Source organism: Dromiciops gliroides, chromosome 2 (genome assembly GCF_019393635.1).
Source record: "Dromiciops gliroides isolate mDroGli1 chromosome 2, mDroGli1.pri, whole genome shotgun sequence".
Taxonomy (NCBI): Eukaryota; Metazoa; Chordata; class Mammalia; order Microbiotheria; family Microbiotheriidae; genus Dromiciops; species Dromiciops gliroides.
The window spans coordinates 572246346-572269953 of NC_057862.1; positions in this window are offsets into that span (position 1 = coordinate 572246346).

Sequence of the window (23608 nt, forward strand, 5' to 3'; positions counted from 1 at the left end):
TTCAAGACTGTGCTGCCCCCTCATTGAATTGATTTCTTCCTCCACTGTCTTTCTTTAAGGCTGTTTCTATTTCCTAATGCAGTGTGCTGGGAATGACAATGTTGAGTTCAGATATTATAGCTTCATCGTCATTCATGAGGGATATAATATATCATGCAAATGTTGGCAGATGTTTTCAAATTTTTCCTCTCTTTGTCTTCTTTTTACTTTAAGGATGACTTAAATGCTCTTGATATGACCTGGATTAATTACTTCTCACCTCAACCCTTTTGAAAACTCACTTCTGTACATGTGCATTGACTGTTTTGTTAGGTAACATTGTTCACAGTCTTCCATTATTCTCCTTCATATGATTGTCTGAATGACTTTGTACTCTGATTTGGCATTGCTTTTGTCTGCCATGTATCTCTGCTTGGCAGAGATAGCAACTAAGAGCTGCTACCCTAAATGGTGTTAAGGCTCTTTGAGGCTCTTCTATTAATCTTCATAGGAAATTTGTATATGAATGACTGAATGTGTAATATAGATTGTTTAGGTTGTACTCTCTGAGGACCAGGCCTGTTACATTTTGCTCTTCCAGAGTCCTCTGGTACTCTGAAGGTGTTGAGAAGTTTCTTCATTACTACTAACTCAAGCACGCACAAGCTGTCTTCCCTTCATTTTAGGAGCTCAGTTACGAGTACCTCAATTCCATTTAATAACAGCATCAGATGAGCTTTTACAAAGGGATATTTACTCATATGCATAGCAAGAACATATAGACATATCCTTAATCCTTTTGGGGGTATAATCTCTACTATATGTTTGTCTGGGAGGTAGTGGGACATGGTATGGGAGGAAGGTTAGGAGAAAGGGGGAAAGAGTAAACTTTAACTAAGTTACTACATAGTACTAGCCTTAACAAGTTGAAGTCCAAAGCTGGCAGTGCTAACTTTTTCTCAGGCTGTATCCCTGGAGCTGAGCCCCAAAGAACATAGCAGCTGGACCAGCTACAACATCTGGTCCAGATTCTTAGACTTCTGGATCCATAAGGCTCACAGTCCTAGGACAAATTAGAGACTTCTCTCCCTGCACCTAGAATGGAAAAAGGCCAAAGCCCATTTCTGGGGACTTCATGACTTAACGTGAAGGGAGAAGAGGTGACTCTTTGTGTCCTCCCTCATTACTGAATAGTGTGAATGAAGGAGTTCGTCACTCTCAGATATAATGTAGCAAAAGCCTCTGACATTGTTGAGTCAAGTCCACATTTCTTGCTTGTAATGGATAAAGACTGTTCCCAACCACATAGTAAGCCAGTGCAGAATGTGCATACATGCTCCAACCCTCTAGTTTTTTGGACTTGCTTCCCTTTCTTTCACATAGGGGAGGCCAACTTAGGGAGTATAGCCATGCATGCAACCACCATTCTAAATGAATGACAAAATGTTTATTATGGACAATGCGTTGTGTTAGGCATAAGAGATACAAATATAAAAGACAGAGATGAACCCTTCAAGGGACTTCCATTATATTGGGGGAGACAAAAAATATAGTGAAGGGGTGGCTAGAAAACAGTATTATTTTTTGGGGGGGTGTCACAAGGATGTTTTATGGAACAATAGGACAGAGACTTTTCAGAAACAATTGGTAGAATTGATTTGATTACTAATCCTAGAGCAAGATGTTAGATGCTGCGTGGGGTGATGGTGTCATGTATGTGGGGAAATGGCAGTAAGATTGATGGAGTGAAGCAAAGTCAGGAATCAGAGTCTAGCTAGATAACCTTGTCAATGTCTGCTCCTTTATCCATTTACCATTTGGGGACAGCAACAGCTTATATTGTTGTTGTTATTCATCTTCCATACTCAAAGAGGAACAATGACATCATGATGTTAGGTTCAAGGTACAATGTATTAGTCCAATAAGGGCTTGGGAAGGTCTACCAGAGGTTGGGGACAAATAGCCCATTTGAACATTTGAGACGGAAATCTCTAGATTTGCACATCTCATGTTTCCTTTGTGTTACCGCAATTCTGCTTTGCTCATAGAGTACAGCACCATCTTTGATTTGGGTACTCCATGTGGGGTTGTTCTGCACCAGTGTCTTTGATGTCTCACAATTGATTCCAAAGTTCTTCAGAGAGACTTTGAGCGTCTCCTTATATTACTTCTTCTGACCTCAATGTGAGTGCTTGCCTTCTGCAAGTTCTCCATGAAATAATCTTTTAGATAAACATATATTTGGCATTTGGGCTATGTGGCTAGCCCCACTGGAGTTGTTTTCTTTGCAGTAGAGTTTGAATGCTTGGCAGTTCATCTTGAAAGAGGACTTCAGTGTTTGGTACCTTATCTTGCCAGGTGATCTTCAGAATCTTCCCAAGACAATGCAAATGGAAGTGGTTCTATTTCCTAGCATGGAGCTAGTAGACTGTCCAGGTATCAAAGGCAGACAATAATGAAGTGTTTGCATTGATGCCACTGGGTATTAAAGTATGTCTGTCCCAGTACACTCTAGTTTCTTTTTTTTTAAATTTAATTTAATTTACTTTTTTGTTATGTGTTATGTTTCAAAATATCAACCTCATTCTCTATCCCACATTAGATTAGCCCACCATTTGACACACACACACATACACACATATATAATATATATGTCTACACACAAGCACGCACATATATACACATACATATACATATATATGTATATATGTATATATACACACATACACACATATATATATATACACACATACACACACACACACACACACACATATATATATATATATATATATATATATATATATATATATATATATATATACATATATATATGTAAAACCATGCTATGTGTACTTCTATTTGTCAGTTATTTCTCTGGAGGTAGATAGCATCTTCCTTCATAGGTCCTTTGTAATTGATTTGAGTATTTATAATACTGAGAATAATTTAATTATTCCAAGTTATTCTTTGAACAATATTGTTATTGCATACAGCATTCTCTTGGTTTTGCTCATTCTACACTGCATTATTTTATGCAAGTCTTTCGCTGTTTTTATAAAATCAACCAGCTCATCATTTGTTACAGCACAGTAATATTCCATCACAATAATATACCACAACTTGTTTAGCCATTTCCCAATTGATAGGCATGCCCTCAATTTCCAGTTCTTCGCTACCACAAAGAAAGCTGCTAAGATATTTTAGAAATATACGTTCTTTTCCTCTTTCCCTGATCACCTTGGAAAACAGACTTAGTAGTGGTATTGCTGGGTCAAAGGGTATACACAGTTTTATAACCCTTTGGGCATAATTCTAGATTGCTCTCCAAAATGGTTGGATCAGTTCACAGTTCTACCATGAGTCTATTAGTGTCCCAATTTTTCCATATCGCATCCAACATTTGCCATTTCCCCCTTCTATCATTTTAGCCAATTGGATAGCTATGAGATGATATCTTAAAGATGTTTAATTTGTATTTCTCTAATCAATAATAATTTAGAACATTTTTCATATATATATATAAATAATTTCTTTAGTGAAAAACTGCTTTTTCTTATCCTTTGACCATTGGGTAATGACTCAAAGTTCTCTATGTATTTGAGATATGAGACCTTTATCTGAGAAACTGTCTATAAAATTTCCACTCTGCCCCTCCCCCCAATTTTGTGCTTTCCTTCTAATCTTGGCTACATTGGTTTTATTCGTATAAAACGTTTTTAATTTAATGTAATAAAAATTATCAATTTTACAACTCATAATTTCCCTATATTGTGTTTATTTATAAGTCTGAATGTTAACATGTTCCCTATTCTTCTAATTTATGTATGATAGGTAACATGTTTCCTGTTCTTTTAATTTATGTATGATATATCCCTTTATATCTAGGTATGTATCCATTTTGACCTTATCTTGATAGATGGAGTAAGATATTGGTTTATATATAATTTCTGCTAGACTGCTTTCTAATTTTCCCAAGAATTTTTACCAAATAGTGAATTCTTATCCCCCAAATTTAAATCTTTACATTTGTCAAACACAAGGTTACTATAATCATTTACTGTGTATTGTATGTCTACTCTGTTCTACTGATTAACTTTTTTTTATTTCTTAGCCAGTACCAGTAGCAATTTCTTTTATGACTTAGGAAGATTTTACAAAACTGTTAGGACAGCCAGTGATGCCAAAAGGGAGAGGTCTTTACTTGGACAGTTTAATTCCTACAAGAGAAGGCTTGAGACTTAAGGGGAGAGCCAGAGGTGGGACCTGAGAAGCAAGACAGGGGCATCAAGAAAAGGCTATAACTATACCAGTTATAAGACCTCAGGTATTATGGTCTGTGGTCTATGGCAAGAGGACAGAAGGTAATCATTAACAGTTTTGTGAAAAGGCTGCTCTTCAATCTTGTCACATCTAATTTCAGCTCTTCCATTACTCCTCCTAGTCAATGAGAGAGAATGCTGAGGTCTCATTCAACAGGGCAGCACCCTTCACAGTGAGGCCAAGAGTTGAAATTTTCATTGCTAGGGTAGTAATGACATTATGGCTCCACTAAGTGTGCTAGGACTGCCCACATATCAGGGCAACCTATGGTATCCAACAACTTTTTCAGCAATGAAGTGGATGAGAATGACGGGTTTTAAAGATAGGTAGAAGAATCCTCTCAGTGTCTTCCAGTTATCTTCCCACATGGGACAGGTGGGGTGCCAATTGCCATGGTTATATAGAGTATGGGATTTTCTGACATGGAAGAATCTAGGTAACAAAGATTCCAGAAGTAACAGAGTACCAGGAAGGAAGAAAGGATGTGTCTAGATCAAGGCAGCCCATTGCAAGAAAGGAGAGCCACCTCCACAAACCAGAAAGATTAAAACAAACAAGCAAACAAAAAAACCCCTACCACAATGCTGAGTATCTAGAAATCAGATCAAACTTACTGAATTTTTTGTAGAATTTCCTCATCTCTTCATCTACTCTAATGGAAATCGACCTGTAAGTTGCAGTTATTTTCATGGTAGTCTTTTTGTTTATGCTTTATACTTATGGATGCTGAAAGGTAAAACAACTAAGTATCATATAAAATTATTTTTCTTTTACCTTTTATTTACACAGTTAATCAAAAACTTATTAAGCACCTATTATTTTCTAGGTACTGTGCTAAATGCTCTTCTAACTCCTTTCTTTAACTCTTTAAAGAGAACCCATGAGATATCCAGCTATTTAGCTGCAAGTTCCCTGTATCTTCTGGCTTAATTTATAGCAATGTCAATATTTGTGATATTCCATCTTGCCTATTGAACAAAGATCTTACAGAAAAAGTATTAAATTTTAGGTGATGGTTCAAAAACTATTATTCTTAAGATTCTTTATCACAATTGCCAAAGAAGTGGAAGTCCTTTTTCCTTCTCCCTACCAACCCCTTCACCCTGCCCTTCTGCCCACCCCCCCAGCCGGTTTGTATTTCTCTCTTTTACATGAGTTACTTGAGCCAAATAATTTAGCACCAATGGACAGTCTTTTTCCCATTCCAACCAAATTGCAATTACCTTAAGGACAGGAATTGGTGCTCATTTCTTTTTTTCCTTTTTATTTTTTAAAAATAATAAACATTTTTATTTATAGTTTTGAGTTCCAAATTTTATTCCTCCTTCCCTTCTTCCCCTCCCCCCTCCCTGAGATGGTAAGCAATCAGATATAGGTTATGCATGTGCAATTGTGCAAAACATTACCATATTAGTAATTTTGTACAAGAAAACTTGAATAAAAGAAAAAAGATGAAAGAAAGTGAAAAATAGTATACTTCAGTCTGTGTTCAATCAATATCAGTTCTTTCTCTGGAGGTGGATAGTATGCTTCATCATTAGTCCTTTGGGATTGTCTTGGATCATTGTATTGCTGAGAACAGTTAAGTCATTCACAGTTCTTCATCAAACAGTATTGCTGTCATTATGTACAATGTTCTCTTGGTTCTGCTCACTTCACTATATATCAGTTCATACAAGTCTTTCCAGGCCTTTCCGAAAGCATCCTGATTGTCATTTCTCATAGCACAATGATATTCCATTACTATCATATAAAATTAGTGCTCATTTATCTTTGTGTTTTCCCTATGTACTATGTGCATTGAAAAATGTTGGTGCTCAAGAAATATAGAAGGAACAAGTAATCCGAAAGTGGTTCAAATAGTGCTCCCCAAACATTAAGAGCCATTAATAATTTCCAGACACTTAGAAACAAGTCTATCAGAATTGTAAATATAAAGTTACCTGCATTCAGATAAGTAGAATACATAATAACAGCAGTTAAACCTAGCGCTTCAAATTTACAAAATACCACAAATATCTTACCTGGTCCTCACAACAACTCTGGGAGGTAAATGCTAGTGTTATCCTATTTTACATCTAGATGCAGAAACTAAGGCTAAATGAGGTTAAGTGACTTGCCTAGGGTCACATACCTACTATAGGAATGAGACAAGATACAAACCTGGATTTTTCTCATTTCAATTCCAATGCCCTATGAAGTATAAACACTGCCTCCTAAATAATCCAATGACATACATTAAATGTGAAGCATTCATTCTGAGACATTTGCTTTGACTACTAGACTACTTGGAAGGGCTTGAAAGACAGCAGAACTAGTTTTTGGGGGGGTGTATTTATGATACTCATCTGAAGTCAGATCCAAGGATTTTAATGATTTTGAATACTCATGAAGTTTCTCCATATTTAGGCTGGGCCAAGTGCCCTATTTGTTTCTATCAGTTAGCCTTAACTTGCTATATATATTTACCTTGGTTGTTAGTACTTGAGCAGCCTAGAAAGTTGCCAACCTTGCAACAATGTCATAGAAAACTAGCTGGGTGGTAGTCATGTATAGTGACCACAGTGTCATCTGGGGAAAATCACATAAAAATCTGAGCTGACCTCTGCATACTTTTTCAGCATGAATCTTTAGTGTGGTTCCTAAATCTCCTATCTGTGAAAGTAATCCCAAATGAAATCTATTTTCAAACAGTTTATGGCAGAGGCAAACTGTGTAAACAGATGAGTTTCATTCCATGCCTTGATACTGACAAACTTTCTAATATTAAACAATCATTTCATAGATAAATTCTTAGAATTTCAGAGCTGAATGAGACCTCACTGATTATCTAATGCAGTGGTGTCAAAAACATGCCCTTTATACACACCTGGTCAACCCTCCCTCTGCTGGGCTACCTGAATCAGATTATATTGAATGAAATTAATATTTAATATAATAAATGGGGTTTTTTTGGTTTGGGTTTTGTTTTGTAGGGCAATGAGGGTTAAGTGACTTGCCCAAGGTCACACAGCTAGTAAGTGTCAAGTGGCTGAGGCTGGATTTGAACTCAGGTCCTCCTGAATCCAAGGCCAGTGCTTTATCCACTGTGCCACCTAGCCGCCCCAATAAATGTTAAAATATCAAGCATTATATTCAATATTTAATACAATAAATAACAAAATAAATAAAATATAATGAAATGTAGATAATGCTGTTATGTGGTTTTCTTTTTAAAAATAATAAACATTTTTATTTAAAGTTTTGAATTTCAAATTTTATTCCTCCTTTCCCTCATTCCCCTACCCCCTCCCTCAGGCAGTAAGCAATCAGATATAGGTTATACATGTACAATTATGTAAAACATTACCATATTAGTCATTTGGTATGAGAAAATTTGAATAAAAGAAAAAAATGAAAGAATGTGAAAAATAGCATGCTTCAGTCTGTTCAACCAATATCAGTTCTTTCTTTTGAGGTGGACAGTATGCTTCATCATTAGTCCTTTGGGATTGTCTTGGATCATTGTATTGTTGAGAATAGTTAAGTCATTCACAGTTCTTCGTCAAACAATATTGCTGTCTCTGTTCACAACATTCTCTTGGTTTGGCTCACTTCACTATACATCAATTCATACAAGTCTTTCCAGGTCTTTCTGAAATCATCCTGCTCGTCATTTCTTATAGTATTATGTGGTTTTCTAAATCAATATGTGGCTTACAGGGATCTTTATGTATGGTTTAATGGTTCCTATTTCTAGAGTTTGACACCCCTTTTCTAGTGCAGTCCTCTTGTTTTATAGATGTGAGAACCAGGAAAAGTTAAGTAAGTATCTTCTAACTGCTATTATCTGTGTGACTTAGTGGAATTCACTTGATCATTCTACAGTTTAATATCCTGACTTGGAAAATGAGAGGGCTTCTAGAGAGGTGATCTCTGTTTCTTCCCAGTTCTAATGAAACAATGGATCTATACTCCTTGTCTGAGGTTACAGGATGAAGTAATTGCAAACAAAGCACAGATCAAATAGGCTTAAATTTTCAATGAGAGCAATTGCAGCTCAGGAAACTAGTAAAAGCTACAAATCTGGGCTTTATATATTGTTTTGTGGATTTAAGAAAGTGATGGAGAAAACGCTAAGAATACAGATTAAGTTTAAAAGTGTGTCAAGAGCCATTTATTAAACATTCACCAGAACATCCCTGGACCCAGGTCTTCTCACTCCCGGCCTGGGGGGGGTGGGAAATCTATCCAGTACACAGGTGGTATCAAATCACAGTCAAACCATAACTGATCTTTGTGGGTGGCCCATTGACTTCAAAAATAGCAAATCAATATTATCTAGGTTGTATTGTATTTTTATTTAATTTTGTTAAACATTTCCCAATTACATTTTAATCTGTTTCAGGCTGCACTGGGGAGTCTTGCCCCATTTGATACCCCTGCCCAATGTCACACTGTCACATTTGTTTCAATTTTATAGCAAGGCTTATGCTCAGCTTTTTTTCTGAGAACAGCTGAGAAAAAGCGCTGATGCTTTGGATCTGAGGAGCCAGAGTCAGATAAGTATAAGATATAATGATTGTCATTTATCTCTTATTTGCCTAGAAAAGCAGAGGGACCAAGAATACAGACTTTTGAGGTCTCATACTCCCTTGGCTGCTTCCAGAAAACATATGGTAAGTTCTATGTACTCTGCATATCTTTACTAATGCCTGACTACGCAAATAAATTTCAGCATTTACTAACTGGATGAACTTGGGCAAGACACTGACCTCTCTTTGGTCACAATTCCTTCCCACTTAAAATGAAAGGGTTGGATTAGATGATCTCTAAATTCTCCCCTAGATCTTTAATTATTTAGCTTCACTATTCTTAATTTTCTGAACAATATTTCAAACTTGAAAAATAACAAAACTTAGATGCAGTCCAAACAATCTGCAACTCTCTAAAAGGGAAGGCATTTAGTTAACAACTTTGATAGCACATCAGCAGAAAATTTCTATTTTGTCTGTTTGGTTTCTACCTACAAGCTTCAAAGTCAGAGAGGTCCCCTGGATCCTGTGAGGGTAAAGCTTTCTATCTGGAAACAACATGTGGCAGTTAAAGGCCTTTTAAAAAATCCAAGCAAAAATACTCTGGTCCTTCCAGCTGGGAGCTCACTTACCACCCCCTAATTTCAGTCTGGTTAGATCAAGACCTATAGTCTAAATGATACAGACACCCAGTCATTAAGCAATTTCTTGAATTTCCAAATGGGCCTCCATGTATAGTGGAAGAAGATGAGGATTAATTGCTCATTTAGCTAAATCCTGACTCAACTCTTCCCCCCCACCCCCACCCCCACCCCTCAGTTCTTTTACTGAAGGAAAGAAATCCAATTGTAATGCCACATTTCCCTTAGGAACTGGATTCCCTGACATTGATCAGTGTCCTACTGTATTCTTCAAATGCTTGCCAAGTTCATTCACTTTCCTGTGTTCTTGCCTTTTAACTAGCTCTCTGCAGAAGAACAGACAACAAAGCTACCGGGATTAGAACAAGCAATATATTTATTAGGCTTATGGATTTGGGAATCATGCAATAACCAAGGACCCTCAGGGTCCCATGGTCAGTGTATGGAGTAATTTGGATGTATAGCAGCATGTAAGCCTGAAGAAGAGGCCAGGGTGTATTTGTGGGGGAGTCCTTTACTACTACTACTACTACTACTTCTTCTACTACTACTATTACTACTACTACTACTACTACTACTACTACTACTACTACTACTACAATTACTAAGGGGACTATTCAGGTTCAGTGATGAGCCCACCAATTAGAGAGCAGGAAGAACAAGTATGAGGAACAGGGCATGAGAATATGATTCTGGAATCATATTATTTATATTACATTATATATTATATACATATTGTATTATATTACATATAATTATGTTTGGGCCAGAGCACATTTGGGAAAGGTCATCAGATGATGATTTGCTCTAAGCCTGGCATACCTTGCACAGTGTTTTATCTCAAGATGCTTAGGAGTAAAATATGGGTAACTTGACAATATATAGTCAGTCTTGCCCAGACATGATAGTCCAGCCTACAAAATATACCTTGTATATAAATTGTTGTTGTTGTTGTTCAGTTGTGTTGAACTCTTTGTTACCTGATTTGGGATTTTCTTGGTAAAGATACACAGAGTAGTTTGTCATTTCCTTCTCCAGCTCATTTTACAGATGAGGAAATTGAGGCAAACATGGCTAAGTTACTTGCCCAGGGTCAGACAGCTAGTGAGTGTCAGAGGCCAGATTTGAACTTGGAAAGATGAGTCTTCCTGCCTCTAGGCCTAGCACTCTATCTACTATGCCGCTTAACTGTTCTGAATCCATATATTTACTTCTACTTTTTCTCCTTTAGAATTTGTGCTTCTTGAGGAAACAGTATTTTTGCCTTTCTTATATTCAGAACTTGGCATATCAGCTAAAACATAGTAAGAACTTAATAATACTTGTTAACTCTTGGCAGATTAAAAAAAATGTACTGGACTCTTTCTTCTCCTCTTTTATCATTATATGCAAATGAAATTTCTATAGCTGGACAGAAAGACTGAAGCTAGATTTCTGGAATGCAAAGATTGTGGAGAAATAATAAGAAAGTTCATTGCTGCTACAACTTATGAAGATTAGAACCGTTTCTATTACAGTGAGGAAAAGAAATGTCCTAAATAATCTCCATCTTCAGGTTCACCTTTCATGTAAGGAATTCTTACATGAAATTCTTACATACATTCTTATGTTCTACGGAATTTTTTTGAGATTCACAGTCATTTTGGGGGTGAATGGATGTGGAGATGGGGTAGAGTAGACCTTTCTCAATTACCTTCTTATTTATAGCCTTTGGCATTTTACAATCCATATGTAGAAACTTGTCTATTTATAGATGGTGATAGCCATTTCTGAATGGTGCTATCATCCTTGTTTAGGTGCAGAAAAATGTTAAGAATAATTAAAAATCAACTGAAAAATCAACATACTTTGCAAAAAAAGGTATTAACCAGATGAACAATACTGGAGGAAGCCATTGTTTCAGACTTTGTTAATTCATAGTCTTCCCCATTTTGGGTTCCCTGCTTTCTTTCTTTCCTAGAACCTCCTAATTTTCTTGCTCCCTTGATGAAGTGTTATCTCTTGTTCTCCCATCTTCTTTTTCCCACATGAATATTTCTATTTTTAATACAGAGTAAAATAAAATTTTCCATTTCTCCCCTATTTCACCCCTGAAATGAGTACAAGACTAGTTTCAGGTTTTGATTATTTAGTTTTTTGGGGGGTAGCTAGGTGACACAGTGGATAGAGCACTGTGCCTGGAATCAGGAAGACTTGAATTCAAATCTGTCCTCATTTACTACCTGTGTGCTACTGGGCTAGTCACTTAGCCTATGTTTGCCTCAGTCTCTTCATTTGTAAAATGGGAGTAACAATAGCACCTACCTCTCAAAGTTGTTGTAAGGGAAAAGAGATATTTGTGGTAACATGCTAAGCATAATGCCTGGCACGTAATAATCACTATATAACTGTGATGATGAGGATAATAATTATCAGTTGTTGTAATATCTAGGCACTGTAGAAAATCAGAGGTTGAAAAAATACCACCCCAGTGGAAAACGTTATAAGATACTTGAAGTCTAAAAGGATCACATTAGTAGATAGCCCTGGTCTTTATTGGGAGATTCAGGGAATGAGTCCTGATCTTTATTAGCTCATGTCCTCTTTCCCTAACTGGTTTTTCCCAGTCTTGCCCAAGGATTAGCCTTCTTATATGAGAATCAAATGAACAAACTGAAAAGAGCCCAGTCTTCTCATTCTAAACCAACTACAATCCAGCCATGGGTAGACTTCGCTGGTGCAGTTTGTGGCTCACTTTTCTTCATTTCTGTTCTTTGCCTCTCCTAGGCCTGCAATAGAGGCTAGACCAAGTGAGTCATTCTCCTGGCCTAAGTGAGCTTCATTTTGGCATCATTAATATGTTTGAAGGACTACCACATGGAAGAGGTGATAGAATTGTTCTTTTTGGCCCAAGAGGACAGAAGTTGAGCTATGGGGATGTGCTGTGGAGAGGCTAATTTCAGAATGCTCTAAGGAAAGCTTCCTAATGATTAGAGTTATCCAAAAGTGGACTAGGCTCTGTCAGGTTTATAGTGAGTTTCTCCTCATTGGAGTTCTTTACGCAAAGACCAGACATATGTTATATGGGATGTTATAGATATGTTGTTGAAAAGACTTTAATTCCTACCTGTAGATTCTGTGATTTTTTTTTTTTATTCTGGTGAGATTCTCATTTCCTTTTAGAACTTGATGAATTGACTCTTCTTTTAGCTAGCTGCAGATTCAATTCCTTTGGCCTCTCTGTTCCTAAAATGTGAGTACTCTTGGATCCTGCCCTGGTTTCTATCTCCTGAATGGAGGGGTTTTATTCAGCTTAAGCTTTTGGTCACCCTGCACTGACCTTGCATTTACCTCTTTTGACTTTACAGGAACCATAGATATCTCCAGGTTATCTATATTTGTGGCAAGCAAAATAAATAAAAAGAGACTTATTAGAAAGCAGGTACAAGACCTTAAAGTTACTAGCTAGGGAACTCAGGAGAGCCAGGAGTAACAACCACCTAGCTAACAGTTATGCCACCTTTACTGATATTTGGACATGGAAGAGGTGCTTACCTTGTATATTTAATGATGAAAACGTATGCTGATGGAAAATCCTGTTGCCTTTAGCTATACTTGGCCATCAAAATGAATGGACCTGACCTAAGTAAACATCTGTGGCTTAGGGTGTGGCTGTATTGTTTGGAACTCCAAGGGAGTTTTCCTTACATGGAACATTTTCCCTTTTCCTCAGTGAATGAACCCTCAGAAAATCAGCAAATGGAGAACAGGTTTCCATGTTTATGTCTTCTCCTGGTATCTTGTGTACTCTGTTTATATTCTGTAGCCTCATTGGTGGTTGAGGGGACAGTTTAACAGGAAAGTCAAGTTGGTGATGATAAAGCCATTCAGATACATCCTATTTGCTTTTCTGATAAGGCTATTCTGAAATTACCCCATCAGCCCAAGGACATGTTTGAGAGCCCTAGATATACAATAGGGTTTGTGAACTTGACTTAGATGAGCAAGAAAAGTCAAATAGGAGAGCAAAGCTAATTTCCATTTAAACAGGGATTTCTTTATTCTGCTTATCTGAAATCAGAACCCAGTGGTTTTCAAAGACTTTCTTCACTTTTGGGTGGAGCCAGTTATTGTAAATAGCTGTGACAGATATAGCACAAGGTTTCACCTTCTAGTCTCTGGAAGTTCCTAAGCATTTTAGCATGCCAATTCACCTAATCTTTTCACTTCCTTTATTCAGAAATCTCTAGAAATCTTCCCCTTTTAAATCATCCCTAACAGAAAAAAAGGTGGTGAATTATTCCTCCCTAATTTGGTGTATTACCTGACTTTCCCGTTTTTTTTTGCCTATGTTGGATAATACTATGAATTAAATGATTAATTTGCATACTTAATCAACTTTTTATGATCTGCCCCATTTTGGGGGGGGGGGAATCTGCCCCATTTTAATTGATGGGTTATTAACTAGTAGCAACATATCTACTGAAACAGATGAGTACTTTGCCTAGCAGAGATGGCCAGTGCATGCTTGTGCATGCGAGCAATGGAAAGGACCCTGAAGTGAGAGGCAAGGGACTTTGACTCAAGTTCCATTGTTGCTTCTAATTGGATATGTAACCTTGGTCAAGTCACTTCATCTGTTTGGGTCTCACTTTTTTGATCTATAATAATGATTCATCTATAATGACTGTATTAGAGTACATGATTTCTAAAGTCTCATAAAGTTCTGAAGTTCTGTGATTTTAAAAGACTTTTGAAGGGATTAAGGAGTAGCTTCCTCACCCCATGGATATTAGTGACTGTAGTTAACTGGTGATTTCATTCCTGGATGCATTGATGTATAGAAGATAGAGGAGATTCCTTCTTTTTCTCCACTGCCCACTGTCAGCTTCATTTCCAATATAACCTTTATAGCATTTTCATAAGTACTCATCTTAATGGAAAATAGTTTAAGGGGAAAACCAAGGCATAGTTAAGTATATCATGAATTCTATGATTTGATTTCCATAAGCCATGGAAGCATATTCATTCCTTTCATCCTCATGCTCAGGGCAAGATGAAGGCCATGGCTACAAGAAGAAAGGTGGCTTTTAGAAGGGTGAGTTCAGTGCTTTTGAAAGATCTCAGTGCTAGCTCATCTAATTGGCAGTTTCAATTTAGCACAGCTTGAAAATGAGGCAGTCTTCAGTGCCTTTCACAGGATGAAGACAAGAGAGGCCTTTCATGATAAACTTGTCTTAAATTAGTGTCCTTCAGCAGATACCCATTTTTCTCAAATCTTTCACTAGTTTCTTCCTGTATGCAGAAAGGAGGACTCTTAAATAAATAATAATAATGTCTAGCATTTATATAGAGCCTTAAGCACTTTACAGATATCATATTTGGTTGGTCCTTACCACAATCCTGGAAAGTAGGTAGTACTGCTACCCCCATTCTACAAACGGGGAAGCTGAGGCAGAGGGTGGTTAAGTCACTTGTCCAGGGTCACATAGCTAGTAAGTTTCTGAGGACAGATTTGAATTTAGGTCTTCCAGACTTCAGGTCCAGTGGACAGGGTGTTTAATGTAGAGAGCACTTTTCAGAATTCATTTATATGTACATATATACATACATGCATGCACATATATATTCACACATACATGTACATATATAACTGGAGCACAAAGGCAATAGGACATAAATCTCCCATCATTCCCTGCTCTCCTTTTCAGTGATTCATACAGTAGAAACTCAACCCTTCTTTACTCAGAATCTAAATCTAAAGAGATATCAGACACAGGATGTTAGAGCTAAAAGAGAACTTTTACTTCAATCCTCTCATTTTAATGATGAAGAAACTGAAACTGAGGGAGAATGAAGAGCTTTCCCAAAGTCAAATGTCAAGCTGATAGTAGTAAGCACTTCAGATCTCCCCTCTCACTTTGCTTCAGTACAACAATCAATTAGGTGTCATAGGACATACAGAAAACTAGATTTGGAGTCAGGAGAATTTAAGATTAAATCCTGTCTCAGACATTGATTAGCTGTGTGACTCTGGGCAAGTCACTTAACTTCTGTTTGACTCAGTTATTGTAATGCAAAAGTATTTGCTAATTAAAGGTCCAGATAAATGCTAGGTTATTATTAATAATAACAATAATAATATTGTCCTATTGTCTTCATATCACGTCCCACAACTGTTTTTACAAACTTTTTCTTTTCTCAAGCCCCTAACTCCATCTTTTCTTCCTTCTTTTTTTTTTTTTTTGGTGGGGCAATGGGGGTTAAGTGACTTGCCCAGGGTCACACAGCTAGTAAGTGTTAAGTGTCTGAGGCTGGATTTCAACTCATCTCCTCCTGAATCCAAGGCCAGTGCTCTATCCACTGCTCCACCTAGCTGTCTCTTGAGGAGTTTCTCATCACCTCATACCTCCATTACTGCAATAGCCTGCTAGTGGGTTGGCCTGCCTCAAGTCTCTCCCTATTCCAGTTCATCCTGCATTCAGCTACCAAAGTAATTTTCCTAAAGCTCAGGTTGAACTTGTTACCCACCCCCCTCCTCATTCAATAAACTTCAGTGACTCCCTATGGCCTCCATGATCAAATACAAAATCTTATTTGGCATTCAAAGCCCCTCCCCCAACCCACTAGTCTTTTTATACTTTATTCTCCACCATGTATTCCTCTGTCTTGTGATACTGGCCTCTTTGCTTGTCTAGGAACAAGATACTCCATCTTTTGGCTTTGGGTATTTTCTCTAGTCTTCCTCCTCAACTCTTCCTACTGGCTTCCTGGCTTCCTTTAAGTCCTAAATAAAATCTCATTTTCTACAGAAGGCCTTTCTCAACCCCTCTTAATTCTAGTGCTCCAGAACCTAGCACTATGTCCAGGGGATCCAGTAAGCTTTTTGACTGATTGACTAGAAGCTCCTTCCTTTTCTCCACCTAAGTCCTATTTATCCTTTAATATCCAATTCCAGTACCCCTTCATCCTTGAGGCCTTACTAGATAACTCTGTCCTACAGGGATTTTTCTCTTTTCTGACATTAAAAAAAAATTTCAGTGTCATAGTCAAAAGGTATGATTATAGTATAATATGATACACATTTTTGGGCAAATACCATATAATAACACCAAAATCAAAACAAGTGCTGCTGTCCCCTTTAGAACAGCCTGCAAAGGAAGCCTTATGCTCACTCCAAGGATGCTGCTATTCCTGATAACATTGTTAGATTTTTCAATGGCCTGAAGAACCTAGAGTACATTGATGTGATTTCTCTGTTATGGGAGAATATTAACTGATATATACTACCTTAAAGTTTCCAACGTGCTTCACATATATCATTTCATTTGAGTCTTACAACAACTCAGTAAAGAATTTATAGGCAGGATTCTTGAACCCAGCTCTTGCTGATGCCATTTGATACTCATGACAATCAGATGAGGTAGGTGCTATTATTATCTCCATTTTATAGATGAGAAAACTGGGGCTCAGAGAGGGTAATTAACTTTCGCAGGATCACACAATCTGGTATCTGAAGCTGAATTAAAATTCAGGTCTTCCTGGTCCTCAGTCTAGCACTCTAGCCACTGTATCAACAAGCTGCCTTAAACTCAACATTTCAAGGCCTGGTCCACAGTCTATATCTGGCTCAACACTTGTTCTGATTATTTGGGATTCTAACCCCATCAGGACACATGAAGAAGTGTTTTCCCCTCTATACCATGGAATGCTCATGAAGCCTCTGCCCTCTCACTTGGAGTACCAAAAGAGAAGTCTGACATATGTTTTCCACACTTGAAGTAGCTTTTCCCATGGAGGAGCAAGGATTTCCCAAATAGGAGACGCCCTTTCTTAGTTATTTCTGTCATCTTGACTAAGTGTCAACCACTGATTACTAATACACTTCCTACTAATTTCTCCTCTCAATAGCTAGTTCCAAATATCTGGTAACTTTATATGGAAGAAAAACTTCAGTGCTCTGAATTTTAGGTTTCTCTTCTATCAGAAGGCATTTTATTAATATGTATGGATATTATATATAGAGAGTATAGATATATGTATATATTATTACAGATACACATACACAAGTACATATGATACATATGTATACTATACATATACAGATTATATATACATACACACACACACATATATCTTTCTCTCCTGGATGCCCATTAACTGGAGTATGACTGAAAAAGTTATATAATTGTGATGGAATACTATTTATGCTGTGAGAAATGATGATGTGAAGGTTTCAGAGAAATTTGGGTAGACTTATATGAACAGGTGCAAAGTGTAGTGAGCTGAACCAGGAGAACATTGTATACAGAAACAGCAATATTATAACAATATGACAATATAACAACTTATGAAAGACTTAACTACTCTTATCAATACAATGATGCATGACATTTCCAAAAGACCCATGATGAAAATTGCTATCTACTTCCAGAGAGAGAATTGATGAATTTGTGCAGATTGAATGATATATTTTTCACTTTATTTTTCTTGCTTTTTGTGGCAACATGGCTAATCTGGAAATGTTTTACATGACTTCCAATACTACCTTCTTCTCTTGCCTTCTAAATATGTGGGGGAGGGCTGGAGGAGGGCAAGAATTTGGAAATGAAAATTTAAAAATAAATATTAAAAAAGAAACAGAAAATAACAATTAAATTTTTTTTCCTTTTTTTTGGCGGGGCAATGGGAGTTAAGTGACTTGCCCAAGGGTCCCACAGCTAGTAAGTGTCAAGTGTCTGAGGTCAGATTTGAATTCAGGTACTCCTGAATCCAGGGCCAGTGCTTTAACCACTGTGCCACCTAGCTGCCCCTTAAACTTATTTTTTAAAAGAAAAAAAAAAAGGAAACTTTCCCTTCCCAGGCAAGGTCTTCATATATTTGATAGGCTTCAAAAACAAAGAAAAAAATTCCACAGTCAAGATTATTCAAGGTTCAGAGTTTAAGTAACAGTCTCTGATTTATCCAATAGAACAATAGTCACTTAACTTTTGGCATACCCTAAGGAATCATTTCCCCAAAACCATTAAACTCTCTTTACTCCCTCTGGAGATAATCCTTTCTGCCTGGTCAAAGGTGATATTAAAAGGTACTTCTATTAAATTAATCAAAGACTTCTTTTTCACTTAGATCCTTACCCTAAACACTTCAGCAGAGAGGTCTTCCTGGAGTGATCAGGTCTTTCCCTTTAGAAACTGGTTAGGCCTTTCATAGGAATAATTTTAAAAGACTTCATTCAGTTCAGAACCCTGCTTTGGAACTGATCATTAATGAAAGGCTGCCAAGGGTTCCTCATTAAGATTAGACCAAGGACTTCAGATGAGTACTGCTCTAATATTACTTTGTAAAAATATAGTCCTTATAAATTGGGAACAGAATGAGAAGGTAGGAAAGAAGGAAACATGCATTTGAGCTTATTATATGACAGGCACTGTGTGTGTGTGTGTGTGTGTGTGTGAGAGAGAGAGAGAGAGAGAGAGAGAGAGAAACTAATGTTCTGAGTCCATCAGTTTCTATCATAGACTATAGATTATGGTCTTATTCTTCTCTTCCCTTTGCATTTGCATATCACTTGGTGGTCTCTCCATCAGCAATAACAAATCAGTCCCTTCTACTTTCTGTAGTTGCTGAATCTTGTAGGATCAAATACTATGTATTTTAACTCCACTTACAACATACTCCTTTCTGGGAACAAACTTAAACTCCCATCTTTCCAGATAAAGTGAGATTATACAAAGCCATACAGTTTTGCCAACATTTCCTTTGCTCAGAACCATTGCTTTTAAAAGGTCACTTATAAAGTCTTTGCATACCTTACTAGTACATTATAAAGAAAATCCCATTATTCCTTCTTATAAGTGTACTCCTTCAGATATTTTGCAGAAGTGGTTGAAGAGGGGAACAGAGTTTTGCATTCTCCATAAATAGGGATAATACAGTGTAGTAGAAAAAGCACTGGTCACACACTCACTAGCTGTGTTATTTTGGGTAAGTTGGGTACTTTGAAGCTCAATTTCCTCAATTGTAACATGGGTGTAATAATATATTATCTATGTGGTAAAAATCTCAGACCTTTTTAATATGGAAAAAGGTAACTAGGAGATCATCAATTATTGCATTATGTATTCTTTTACATTTATAGAAAATATTTATGATATATGTCATTGTAAACATGATATGTACATATTATATATACATGATTTATCATATATTTACACACACATATATATACAGGGAATTCTTGATGGGGTATTAGTAACCAACAAATAGGCTTTCACAAATGATTTTTAACAGAGAACCATTTTTCCATTTAATTGAAAGATGTAGAGAATATAAGATCACATTGGGTTTATTGTTTGTTGATTATGAAAAAGCATTTGATTTGATTGAACAAGATGTCACCTGGCAAACTCTTTTACCAGAAGGTGTTTCCCATTATACACCAAAATTATTCAAGATTCTTTGGAAGATACAACAACAAAAATAACCCTGGTAAAAGACCCCAATAATAAGTATGAGGTAAAGGATAAACCAGCATGTTTGTTAAATGTTCATCTTTGTAGCACTGAATCTAGGTTAACTAGAGATTGCCTATGAAAGAAGAAGACTTCAAGGTGCTCCTGTTTGTGCATGATATGATGAGTACATCAGCCCCTAAACACTGCAGAGCCTAGGAGAGATATGTTACCACTCAAAAGAATTTGCCTTATTTATCCATGCAGGAAAGATCAAACGGATGAACGTGGCCTACTGCCAAACAATTGATATCCTTTTGAAGAGATAGTAATGATTGTCCATCTATATAGCTATATCTAGGCTTTTACATAGTATGTAGATGGGTGTCTACATAGATATTGATATTTGGATACTATATATTTTCATTTGACATGAGTATCTAGGATAGACAGTACAGATGGACAATGAGTCAGACCCAGAGTTGAAAAGGAGGAGGATAGTAAACAGGATTGCTTTTGAGAAATTATAAAATTCCTCTACTAAATCCAAGTTTCCAAAAAAAACAAAGATCCATCTTTTCAATGATACCATCCTACCTCTGTTACCAAATGGCAATAAGACAGCTGCCTTTGTAAAATTAAAAAATTATTATCAAGAAAAAGGCAATGGGGATGTGCCTGGTGAGTAGGACAGACAGAGATGGGTTTCAATTTTTTGATCATTTGAGGAAACTCCTGAGCTGATGAGAACACAGATCCACTTAAGTATTGCCTTCTTTATATTTTGTTGTGATAACTGTGCTTTATAAAACATCCATCAATGTGGGCTCTGTGCCAATTCATGTGTGGGTTTTGTTTCTATACTGAAACAATGTGGCATAGAACAGTCAAATCAGTCATCAAGTATTTATTTATTTATTTATTTATTTTTTTGCTGGGCAATGGGGGTTAAGTGACTTGCCCAGGGTCACACAGCTAGTAAGTCAAGTGTCTGAGGCCGGATTTGAACTCAGGTACTCCTGAATCCAAGGCCGGTTCTTTATCCACTGTGCCACCTAGCCGCCCCCATCAAGTATTTATTAAACATTTACTTTGAAAAACAAAACACAACATTTACTTTGTGCCAAGCATTGCGTTAAAGATCATTCAGGATCATAGAATCAGATTTCAAGCTAAAAAGGACTTTAGAAATGAACAGATCTAATTCCCATATTTTACAGAAGAGGAAACTGAGGCCAAAGAATTTAACTTGCCTGGGGTTACAGAGCTAGTAAGTTTCTGAGAAAGGATTTGGAACCAGGTCTTTCTCTCTCCAAGTCTACTCTACGTACTCTACCATACTACTTCTCAATGTTAGTGACTGATATGGGAATCAGACTGAACAAACATGAGGCAGAGAGAACCAGCTGTGTTCAAATGCAGGAAAAAAAAAAAAGGTCTAAGGGTCAGAGTGAATAGCAAGCTGACCTTGAGTTAGCAATATAGCAATCACTGTCTGATAAAAGTAAACATGAAATTGCAGAAATGAAACTACTGAGTATGAAATTCCCTCCTTCCCCTCAGAATTTTTCAGCACCTCTAAGACATATTTCTAAGTCCAGTTCTAGAATCCACAGCTAGTTCTAGATGGGAAAGGGGGACAAAAGTCATGAAAATAATTAAGAGGCTAGATGGGAAGACTGAGAAGGAAAGGTTAATCCAAGGAACTAAGATTATTCAAGCTAGAGAAAAGAAGGTTGAGGAACAATTTAATTATGGTCTTTAAGTGCACAAAGGGCTTTTAGACAGAAAATGGTGACCAGCTGTTCTCTACCCCCACAAAGAAGCTAACAGAAAGAAATGGGCTTTAACTGAGGCATGAGAGATTTAAGGTAGCTATAACCTATTTGTTTAGACCTGTATGACCTACCACTTCATTACCTTTTATATCTCCCTTTTGTCATAGAGTTACTAATTTTATGCAAGGGCTTTAGTAGATATGGATTTCTTAATTAAAGTCTCCTTTCCTTTCTCAAACTTGGATTTCAGATAGATACCATGGATTTTTTTAGCTTTAGCTTCATTTTGTGTGTGTGTGTATAGCTGTGTGTTTATGTATACACGTGTGCATATATATATATATATATATTTTTTTTCCTGTCTATCTATCTTTACACATGCTCAAGGAGAACACAGGATAAAGTATGATAAGCTCTCAGTTTGAGTAATGGAAGATCTCAATTCAAAATTTGATTCCACTGCTTGTTGCCTGTGGACTCTTGAGCAAATCACTACATATCAGTGGTACTCATTTTCCACATCTATAAAATGAGTAGCTTGAAGTACTTAGTATTCTATGATTCTGGTCACTTTGCCATTGAGAGTCTCACCCAGTCCATGTCACCTGGTTTGGGTACAAGGTTACTATGGCCAGGAAAAAATGAATTCTTAATTTCAATTTTCATTATAGGCTTGCCTTTGCTACACCCTTTAGCCCTGAAGTGCTTTTTCCTGAGCATGGAGTCATACGGAAACAAGGAAAAAACAACTCTGGCCTTATCTTGCTAGCTGATTATTTAAACAGCTGCAGGACAGTTGCAGCTGCCTTGGCATGATTCCACTATAAAGAAGGGAGTGAACTGGCATTTTGCTTGTACATTCACAATGTAGTCTGAGACCCTTGAATTCCAAGTGGGTGTTTAAGCACACACAAAAAAGCAAACTTCTTAGCTATCACCTTGAATGGCCTGGCTTTGGGAGGTAACTTGCTTTTAGACTGATAGGAAATCTGGAAATGGCTTAATAGGTAGATGTTCATTAAAGGTTATCTGGTCTGATCAGATGGAGGCCAATAGGGCAAGACCTGGGCAGAATTGTGAAGCAGACAAATAAACAACCTTCTCTTTTCTACAACCCTTCTGCCTTATCAATTTCCAAAGTTGGACAGAATTGGTCAACCATTTTTTTTCTCAAGCTCAGTAGGAACACTTGGCATCCTCTTTACCCACTAGTCTTGATTTGCCACCCTCATTCAGTAATCTCTCCTTTGTAGTTGAACACATTCAATCATGTCTCACTGTCTTAGTCCTTGAAGCTGTTTTCTTCTCCTGAACTCCAGGACCCTTTTCCACCTGTCTTCTTCTACATCTCATCTGCTGTTACTATCTTGGTGACTGTGGTACTCATCCTGATAGCTCTTTTGAAACTCTGACCTCTGAGTTCAAACTTTCACTTGACCACCTTAACATTTTGCTTCTACTTTGGCCTTAGTGGCAGAGCAAGATGAACCTCACCATCTGCTGAAACTGCCCTACCTCTACAAATATGGGACATGGGAGTTTTATTTTGTTTTTTCTAGTCTGTCAAATGCTGTATGACTTGGCTCCCTAATTGACTTTTCCTCAACCTACTGTTTGCCTTCTGCATGAATTCTGCTTCTTCACTTACATTCTCAGACAACTCAGAGGATCATATGATTTAGAGCTGAAAGAATTCTGAGTGGGCCCCTTAGAAGAACTATGATCCATCCCAAATCCAACAACATCTGGTCAGGTGCAATTGGGAAAATCTGGTCCCTCCTTCCCACACATCAAAATTTTACACAGAAAGAAGCGAACATTTAAAATATTTGGAGAACACTATTATAGAGGATGACAGTGATCCTCAGAGAGGTTAAATGACTTGTTCTTCACATCACCTCATGCAGCCAGGAAGACCAAAGTTACCATAGGCAACAAAG